We start from the raw sequence: 10,877 nt of genomic DNA, 5'->3' as shown, positions 1-10,877 counted from the left end.
AGAAATTTCATGCAAACCTCTTAGATTGTATGGTGTCACCTTAAGGGCATTTTTAGTACCATCAGAGTTTCTCATAGTGTGACTGTTGTGATGAAGATGTAGGTATGAAAAAGTCATGTAAAGCAAGAAAGGGACACACTTAAAATGCCTAATATTTTAGAGGGGGGATAAAATGCTTATAGAGTTTTCTCAGAGCCCGTTTTCAGAGAAGAAAGGGTGGCTCAAGAGGATGAGAGAGGAAAGAGTTCAGTCCTTCAGCTTGGGAAGGAGCAGATTGTCCAGAATTATAAGTTAACCCATGTTTACCAATAAGAGCAGGAACTATAGATCTACAGATTTTCAGGGGAAAAGTGGGAATTCACCATCCCTGGAAGTGTTCCAAAATGCGTATGAGTGTTTTTTTGTGATATGGTTTAGTGGGCATGGTGATATTCAAATGTTGGACTGGATATTGCAGGTCTTTTCCAAACCTAATGGTTCTAATTTTCCTCAGTTGAAAATCTCTATGGAAAAACCTGCTTGAAAGTAATCAGACTATATTAACTTGCTTAGTTGTGCCTTTGATACACAGAGATTTGGAGATTGTTTTTATGTACTTAGCAGAGATGCAAAATGTCTCCTTCACCATATGCCTTCTCAAGAATAAGGTGAAGGGAGTGATGGAGCTGAGGATACTGGGAACCCACTGACACAGGAGAAATGTGTCCTGGCGATAGGACTCCCTTAAAGGCACAGCAGACTTACAGCTGCCCACAAGGGAAAATGTTCAGGCCGGCTTCCCTGACAGGGATTAGAGAAATCTTCCCTAATTTTCCAGCCCACATAGAGGTTTTCAGCCCACAAGTGTTCCCGCCCTTAAGGCACTACAGACTGAGAGAGAGGAATTGCAGTTCTGTAGTCTTTTGCCTTGTGATTTCTCTTTCCTTTTTCCTGCTGACTTGCTCTGACTGGGAAGATTTTTTTCCCCATAGTTTTGAAAGGTGATATTTCTTCTTAAAGGATCATGAGAGCACAGGGTCAAATCCTTGCCTTGTTTTTGTTTTCTCCTTTGTACGTTGGATGCATTCACTGGCTCGTGTTCCAGAGTTGTGATTGGCATCAAAGCTGGCAGTGACAATTGTCTCTACTGATCTCTAGACTTCATTAAATTAGATAGTTAACATTCAGAAAAAGGCTTTGCTAGTTTCTGCCAAAGTGAATTTCCTTGATTTCCTCTCCAGGCTTTTTCCTCCCCTGCCTGGCCCTGTTGCGGTTTTTCTGAGCTGACACAACACAGTAATGGCTTTTTGTGAGTTTCCTGCAGGTCACCTTCCAGCTTAGGGCTGGGGCAGAAGATTGAGGTAGACAGGACTCAGGAGCATGCTCCAGCCCTGGGGGTCTCCACAGCCAGCTGTGATAGCCCCTCATCTTGCAAAGGGGTTAGTGCGTACTATGAGTCCTCCTTGTTTTCAGTTTGACTCCTGCACCTGGAGAAAGAGATGTTGTTTGCATCCTACACTCCCTGGAAATCCTGCAGGTAACCATATAGCAGGTAATACCTACCATTAGTAGGGAGTGAGAGGCAAGGATCTTTTTTTCTCTGTCCAGACAGAATTTACTGCTTTTGTGATAAAATGACTTTTAAGGACCCATGATGAGAATTTTTCTTTAGCATCCCATTAAGTTTTCACTGGTTTTAAGACAGTCATAATGCAGCACTGAGGTTCTGGTAGGCAGTGGGTTTCCTTTGATACAGGGATGTGTTCTATTTATTCTGCTAACTCTCTAGAGCTGGTGATGATCTGGAGGCTTTCACTTTTGTCACCCCAAAGCAAGTTCATGCAGCTGACCCGCAGGAAAATTGTTTTAGCACTTTATAATTGGGTATGTCTGAGAATTCACAGAGATGTAGGCACACAACTTCATTATGAAAACAAGGTGTTGCAGTACTCCTACTGAAGCATGTTGAAAGTCCAACAAAAGAAAACTAGCATTCAAAACTCCTCCAGCAGAAAGGTTGCATGCACTGAATAGAGGCTAGGTTGGGTTTCAGCCTAGTGCAAATCAGAAGAACAAGTGCTAAAAACATTTATTGAAATACATGCAAGGTCCACAGCATGCAATACCCTAACTAAATATATCTGGGTTTACTGATATGCTCTTTTGGATATTGATAATAAGTGATGGAAATGTTTCTGTACAGGGTAACAGCAGATACGGCTCTTCCAGTCAGAAAATCTTCACATCTACCAAGACCTACTTCATTTTGCAAAGCTGTAGTTGATCATGCTTATAATAGGGAGGTTTTAAAGATTATTGGTCGTGTTTGATGTTAATTAACATTTCTAAAAAGGTGGGTTTTTACTTACTTCCTATATTTTCTTGAACAGATCCCACTCAGTAAGGTAAGCATTGAGACAGCATCCTTCATCCCCATTAAAAACACTGCATGAACTCTGCCATCCTGACCACTGTTTTTTGGCAGGCTTTTGTAGTTTTTTTTTTTTTACTCTGCTCACATGCTCCAAGTGCACAGCAGAGGCATATGTACATATTAACTGGGTAATGTAAGATTGGCCCCCAAATTATAGGTGCTCTGTCTGGGTTTCCAAAATGTGGGTTTGGCTTGATATGCAGTTGGGCACCTAGAATATGGTTGTGGTTTTTTGGGAGCTGTGCTAGTAGCCTGTAATACGTTAGACAAAGAATACCTTTAGTGTGGTTGTGCTGGAGGGTTAAAATGTGTGTGAAACAGGAACTGAGGAACTGAATTAAGCTTTATGATTATTTTAGCCTAATTTCATATGGAAATAATGTTAAAGACATCCCACTTCTTTGGGTGTATGTGTATTTATGTCTTCCTGCTCCTTGGGGGCTTTCTGAACCACAGGTCTGATAGTGAAGATGGATTATCTTCTGATTATTAATGAATGTTATTAATGGATATAGTGTATGTAGGGAGAGAAAGGAGAACAGTACTGGTGCCTTCTCTTAGAAGACAGACTTCAAAGTGAATGCAGTTTTTGCTGGAGGTGGAATAAGCCACCCTGGAGCATGGTGCCTTGGGAAACCACCCATCTGAGCTCCTGCTGCTCACTCCCCTGTGCCCATCCTCACATTCAGTAGCCGTGAACACCCATGGTGGTGGCTGAGACTGATTCTCATGCAGATTTGTAGATCTTATTACTATTGCCACAGGTTTCATCGGTGCATCTTCAATACTACTGTACGTACATAAGCAGGACAGTGTTATTTACTATGTGTTTTGAGTTCTACATGCTTGATGATTTTATTACAGGACAGGGAAAAGGCACACTGAGACCAATTTGATTTCAAAGGAGGATGGTCTGGGTAATGCTGGCATTGAATTTGGTGACAGCAAGGCTGTGGTAAACATATTGCTTCAAAAATATCAAACTCTGTGCTCAGGCTGGAAAGCAATGATGAGTGATGCTGTAGCAACATAATTTATTGTATTCAACATAATTTATATATTCACTATAACTGCTGAATTGTCAGTGCTGTGTTACCCAATGTAAAGTGCAGTTTCTAATTGTAAACTTATTCTGGTAGCTTTGGACTGTATTTGTTGAATGTGAAATATTTGTGATATTTTTCTTTCTGTCAAAGAAATTGAAGAATTTTCTTTCTAAAAAGAAAAAAAAATGTCCCCAGGAGAGTATCAGAGAATCAATTTTTCAGCATGGGATTATACAGTTTGGCTGTATAGGCTTAAGGCTTTTAATTTGCTTATACATAGATAGACTTACTTGAGCTCTATACATCACCAGATCAATGCAAATCTATTTAATAGAAACTTGGGTCAATATTAAAAGAATTCCATTAACCAGCAATAAGGACCCTGGAATAATATGATTACTATAGGCTTCCAAGCACACATAAAGAATCAAGGATTTTCTTCATACTAAACAGAAACAGCACCATTGTGGAAATCCCTCTTCTGCTCTCTGTCTCCTGAAAAGTAAGAATGAAAAAAGGATAGAAGAGTCTGTACAGGGTTTTTTTATGTCATGAGTATTGTCTCTTTAGGTTAGCACCTCTGAGGCATGCTAATAGTGAATGTGTCTTCAGCTTGTGGCAGAGAAAGTGTAGATGGGCAGAAAAGGTCTGGGCAATTACTCCAGGGGAAGAAGAGAGAAATCAATGGATTCTGAAGGACACGAAGAAAATGTGACATTTCCAGAAGATAAAGTTGATTTTATTTATTTTTTTATTTTAAATTCTTTATTTTAGCCATGGTAAGTAAGGAAAAAAAGAAATGTTTTCTTCTATTGTTTTGAACAGCATGTTCCATATTGCGGTCCTACTAAATTAACTTTTGAAGGATAAGTTTCCTGTGACTGCAGGCCACAAATATGAAATATGCAATGCAGAATATAATTCTGAGACCCATAGTTTGGTAGTAGAAAATCAAGACTGTCCTGGAAAAAGTTACCATTTTGCCTGAATGGAGACTACTGTTGGAAATCCCCACTGTTTTGTGTGATAGATTTCTTTACTTATAAATGGCAAAGAGACCTAAAAATGCTAAAATTACATTTTCTTATATTAAGTCTGGCAATTTGCAAGCAAATTGCAAGCAGAGTGCATTAGCAGTCTAAAACAGAGACTTGGATGCCTAACTCTTTTTAACCAATCTTGGGCATCCCCTCTGCTGGGAAGAGCAAAATGAGAATTGGCCAAACCAGATACTGGAAGGAAATGGGTACATTTATCCTGGCCCTCTGCATTGAACTGGCCATGAAATGGTGCTGTCTGCCTGTACAAGGTTTCTATTAGAAACTCAAAATTAGAGGCCACGTAGGAAAAAATTTAAAGTTGACAACGTGCAGAATCAGGTGAAGAATTGTGCTTTAGGTCAGCATTCTGCAAGCATTTCTTGTAGCTTCTGTGCAAGGAGTTAAAAAAAGGGATGGGGTTTGGGGGAAGTATTGGAGGTAGAGATGCAGATTTGAAAAGTGTAAAATCATGAGACTGGCTTGCAGAATGCAAACCTCACAGTGACCTCATTCCAAAGGTGCTGAGCCAACTGGACAAGAGGACTTTGGAAGGGCTTAAAGCATTGTATCCATGCTCATAATTTGTATTTGAGTTACAGCATCTGTGAGCTAGGGAAGGATGAGGACTAGAAATGGTAATTTGCACCTGGACCTTCTGGAGAGAGTTTTAAACCCTTCCATGCAAAGGCACAAAAGGCCACAGCCACCACTTTCTCCTATTTCCCAGGATCTCTGCCTCCTCCTGAGTATTTTGCACTTAATCAATTTTTTCCTCAACTTCAAGCAAAGATTTTCTTTCTCTCTCTCTCTTTTTTTTTTTTTTTTTTTTTTTTTTTTTTTTTTTTTTGTTAAGGAGGGTGTATAGAAATCAGATGCTACCTCCCAGGACATTGTATTGATAACACAGTCTATGAAACATGGTACTGCCTCCCCAGGCTGCGCAAGAATGCCAAGGATAGTTCTAAATACCAAGATATTAACCATTACCAGCAAAATTTCTCCATCAGGCTGCAGGTGCAGGAAAATGGCTCAGCAGAAGCTGAATCATTTCTCCTGCTTGGCTTACTTGCTTGAAGGAACTTTATAGGGCTATAGCAGCCAAAAATCTCCTTTTTCCTAATATAAGGTTGTGCTTCCAGTAGGACAACTTACTGGTAATTTTACAGTTTTCCCTTTTCCAGCAAGCCCTGTCTAATATAGGGAAGACTTAGATAGATAAACTTCCCCAGGCTAATTTAAGCATTTTTGTCTTCTTGCACTTTAATTTTCAGTCTATATTTTGCTACTTGGTCTGCATTTCTTTAAAGAGAAACCTACTACTTTAGCTTTGTCCTCAACCACTGCTTGCTCAGAGCATCTTGGACTTGAAATTTAGAGATAAAATAACCTCCTTCATGTTAACCCTTTCCTTTCAAAAAAAGAATTTTTATTTTAAAGCATTTTTATCTGCTCTCTTCTCTTTACCTGCTCTTTTGCAAAATATATTCCATAGAATGAAAATATTGCATAAGTAGTATTTTGCTTTTCCATTTTTCAAACCAGCTGAGCTTTGCTATTCCAGAGAGACCTGAATGAGCCATATTTTATGTGGATTTAGGCAATAGGCTGTGTGAGGACCAAAGCTGCATTCCTAAGAACTTTTCAGTAGAGGTTTTAAGGAATATCTATGTAACCTGTGAGCAGCAACTCATTCTTTTGAGTTATCATATGGGCTGTTAAGTCCTGGATGACATGACAGTCTTTGGGTTTCATGGCAAGTTATCTGTCAGGCTGTGAGAAAGCATATTCTGGAGGTTTTTCACACTCCCCTAACCCCACTGGTGCTGGGACTCAGGGTCTCCTCGTGAGAAGTGCTAATGCAAAATGCATTGGCACTTGCTGGTGAGAGAGTTGGGCCTCTTGGTAGGTCGCTTGTCCCTTTTCAGCCCTTGCAATACAGGTCAAACCTCTCATTACAGGAGGAGAGAAGGGCAATAATCCCGTGGAAGTGGAGCTGCACAACAACGGAATTGTTTTAAGATGTTTGTCTGTTGATTCCCCCATTTTTCACTTGTCAGCATAGATACCTCTGTGGTCTCAAGATGGAAATTGATGAATAAATAAAAGCTGGAAAATTGGTTTCTGTGCAGCAGTATTAAAGTATTAGTATTGAAAACTGATATCTATCAATAATGTTAATTATTAAGATTTGGACAGCATTTGGGCAGCAGGGATTGTCTCGAATATATTCTGGCCCTGGTGTAGGTGTATGTAGGTTTCATTTTCACACTGAGAAGGAAAATTTTTCTCTTTCCCTATAACATGTTAGAAACAGTTAAAAATGCTGATTTGGTTCTTTTTTCCATCCATGATTCCTGTGTATCCTAAGCAGTATATCCTAAGCAGTCTTTTCACTGTGAGGGTCTGATATTTATGTGCTTTTTTCATAAATCAAGCTGTTTTCAGATTCCTCAACATGAATCTAGAAAGCTCAGTGGGTATCTTCATGTACCTGTCCTTATTCTCCCTATCCTGTGTTCTCTTACTGGACCACAGCCTCCTAAATTCTGCTCTTGGTGGCCTGTGCTGCAGCAGCATCCTCAAACAGCCTCCAAGACAGAGCAGATATAAATAATTAATCATAAGTCCTAAGCTCTAAATACAAGAGAGTAACATTGTTCCAAAGTGCCTAAGGTAACACCTGCTGAATAATGCCACTTTCATACAGTCTAATTCTTTTGCATTGCTCTCCAAGAGGTAGCCTTAACAAGCCAGAGACCTAAAGGCATTTTTGAAACTTTGCTGCCCAGCAGTCTCTGTCATTTCACTCTGTTGCAGAAATCAGAGCATTTGGAAGCTTTTCCTTCTAAGTTGTAGCACTGCCTGCTTTATCTAGCATAACCTTTAATGGGAAGCCCATTGATTCCTTAAGGACACTTCCTTATGTCAGCTATGTCTCATTGCTGGGGAATTTGTTCTGATAAACACTGCAAATGTTACTGTGTTAAATTTTATTCCTTTACTTGTAATAGTGTCCCTTTGGACCACCTACACCCTTTCTGTAGAGCTCTGGAGGGCTGTGGAAGATGAACACCATTTCGTGAGCACATTATTCCAGATGTACTGTGTACCCTCACAGGGCAAGAGCAGTGCAATACAGTTCTTTGGATATTTTCCTCCTGCTTTAGATTTTCAGGCAGTTCTGGAAAGATAATTACCATTTTGACATCACCTATCTGGGAATGTTGATTACTTAAACACTGTCCTTGTTGACTTTATTCCTTTTAGCTGTTTTTGATCCAGACATGCTTTGCTTTTTATTTGTGTGTGTTTCTCAGAGACAGGGTGTTTCTTTAAAATATGTATTTTCACATTTATTAAAACCTTATATTGTAGCAAGATACATATCTGATAAAAAGACCTCAAGTATTTAAGAACATAGGGTGGATAATTTGTGGAATTGATTCTTTATGGTGTAAGGTTTTCTGGGTTGATGTAAAGTCCTTTTCTTACCTGAGAAAATCAGAGCTATCACCCTAAAACAGAATTTATAACCATGCATGGAATTAATTCATAAAAGGAAATATTGTTCGGATTTCAAAGAAAAGTTGTGCAAGAATAGCAGAGTGAGAAAAGTACCATAGTTAGTTGAAAGCTGTGGTTTAAAATGCAGCTAGAGAGGTACAACTGCCTGCACAAGGCTTGTGTGGGGACACCTCTGCAATTGGTTCAGATGTAAAACCTCCTCTTGCTGCTATTTGAGCTGGCAATTCTTGCCATATTTGCTTTGGTTTGGTTTTTCCACCCACTGAAAATAGATTACTCTTTCCCTCAAGTACTTTGTTAACACTGGAATAATAAACAGTATGTCTTTTATGTGACAGGGTACCTGTAGGACTTAACCATACAGACAATAAAAGGGCTAAGATGTTCTTGAGCGAACATAAACACTGGAAAGGATAATGTTTTTCACTAAGTGCTTTGCACTTCTGGCTAAGCAGAGTGGGTACCATGAGCCACTTGCAGAGATGTTCAGGGCCAATGAATCTTTCATAAGCAGCTAAATTAGGCCTATAAATCTTGCAGGAGTGAAACACATGCTGATGTTCACAGATGCAACATGTGAAAGCCTATTAAAAAATAACTGCATGTTTTAAATAGCCTAAGAAATTCAGTCTCCTCTACTCATTTTTCACTGCATTTATAATTCTGTTTTCTTGTCTTCAGCTTATCTCATGGGGAAAATCTGTTTCATTGCAGATGTCCCAATGCAGTTTCATCCTTCCAGTTGTTTGTCCTCTATTATCAGCAGATGCAGCAGAGCTCTTTGTCCTCTGTGGGCCTAGTGTCTCCCAGGAACCTCAGGCAGCTCTCTGATACTCTTTTTCTTTTACAAGCAGGTTTTGATAGTGAGTTACCTGCTTGTGGAATGCAGTGGTTCTCAAGTAGGATGATACCTCCACCTCTAACTATATCTTTGCATCAATTTAATCACAACATACAGCTCTCCCCCACTCCAAGTATTTTTCTAGATTTTCTGCATAATGTATGGAACAAACTAAAGAGATGCCATAAGGGCAAAGCATGCTCATGAGCCTACTGATTTAAATCTAGGCCAATTTAATTGAAGCTAGTCTTGTTTCAGGCATGCCAAGAGCAGAACTGTGTTTTACTGATTTTTTGAGTCTGAAGTGAAAGAAAAATAGAGCTCCTTTCTGTGTGCAAATTAATACATACTGATAAAGTTTATTTAAAAAGGTAAACATTTATGGAGGTGGTTGATTTCTCATCATGATAGTGGATACTGCAAGTTTATACTGGATGGGTAAAACATTATGAGAATTGTTGAGAGCAGTAATTGGTTAATAAAGGGAGTCAAGTGAAAACTTCTGTAGGAAAACAAGAGCACTCTCAGCATACAAGCAAGTGGCTGCACTTTTTGTCCACAGAAAAAGCAGGGTCCACAGGATACACAGCCAGAATGAGCTAGCAGAGCCCCATTTGCTTGAGAGGAACCATGACCACTGCATTTAAGCCAAAGGTTCAGTGCTAGATCCTGTTGGAACAGAGCAATTGGGTAGATGTGTTTACCCAGTACTCTTCTCCTGGGGAATCATTGTGTGAGAGCAGGCGCTTGGAACTGTTTCTTCAGCTCTGACCCAGAACAGGTGCAACCTCTGCCAGGACTCTCCTATTTTAGGGAGGCTGATGATGATGGATTTCCTGTGAGTCTAAACCTCAGTGCTGAGGTGGACTGGGAAAGAAAACCCAAACTCTTCCATTAAAAAATTCTTTTTCAGTCTAGTGCTCACAAGAGCAGGTTTATTTCTTCTACCTTTCCCCAATGCCAGCAATCTCTGTGCATAATCTCAGGTCTTCCTTTCTTAAAATTTTGTCACCTAGCCAGTTTTCCACTCTAACATTTTTCACCTTTTATAAAATTTCTCCCTTCTTGATTGCTGGCTCTCCTACCTTGCAAGGCCTCCTCATCCAGCCTCTGCAGATGAACAGAGACTTCACCACACCACATCTAGGTTGATGTGCCAGCTGGCCCTCTCCAAGTCATGCATGGTACTGCAGCAGATTCAACACACTAAACACCTTTCTAGGTAAGAAGTTCAGGTTGAAAACTTAGTGAAGGGAGACTTTGCATCTGCAAAGTGCTCCCATTCTCATGCTGCAAGGGCCAGCAATTTCTCCTGCCCTTTTGCTGTTTCCATTAAAACCATCTGTCACTGTGAGCCTCTGTGCTGGTTGGTGGGTCCCAATTCCCTTGCAGTACCCACCTCTGTGAACTTGGGCTCCTCCTGAGGCTGTGTTTTCTTCTGTGATGATATTCTTACCTGCCAGCACTGAGTTGCTGGATTTCTGGCTTAAACACACTCAGCTCTTTAAACCAGGGGGATCTCACCAGCCCCAGATCATCAAGATAATATAGTGGGAGAATGGTTTCCTACCTCACTGCTAATTCCACTACCCTTCTTGTTCTCCATGGAGATAGTTAATATGAAATGCTTGTCAGATTTTAAAGTGAGCTATTTTAGGGGGAAGGACCTCAACAGGTTGGAGAGATAGACAGAGAAGACAGTCTGAAATTCAACAAAAGTAAATGCAGGGTCTTGCACCTGGGGAAAAGTAACCCCATTAGGCTGGGATCTAATCTTCTGGAAAGCAGGTCTGAGGAGAAAAGCTGGTGATCCCAGTGTCCTGGTGGTCCCAGTGGACAACAGGCTATCCCTGAGCCAGCAGGGCCCTTGTGACCAAGAAGTACAGTGATATACTGGGGTACATTAGGAAGAGCATTGCCAGCAGGTTGAGGTAAGTGACCTTGGCGCTCTACTCAGTCCTGGTGAGGCCACATCTGGAGTGCTGTGTCCAGTTCTGGGCTCCTCAGTACAA

This window comes from Onychostruthus taczanowskii, unplaced genomic scaffold (assembly GCF_017590055.1).
Source record: "Onychostruthus taczanowskii isolate IOZ18803 unplaced genomic scaffold, ASM1759005v1 scaffold28, whole genome shotgun sequence".
NCBI lineage: Eukaryota > Metazoa > Chordata > Aves > Passeriformes > Passeridae > Onychostruthus > Onychostruthus taczanowskii.
The sequence above is the reverse complement of the archived record's forward strand: the minus strand, read 5'-3'. Positions refer to the sequence as shown.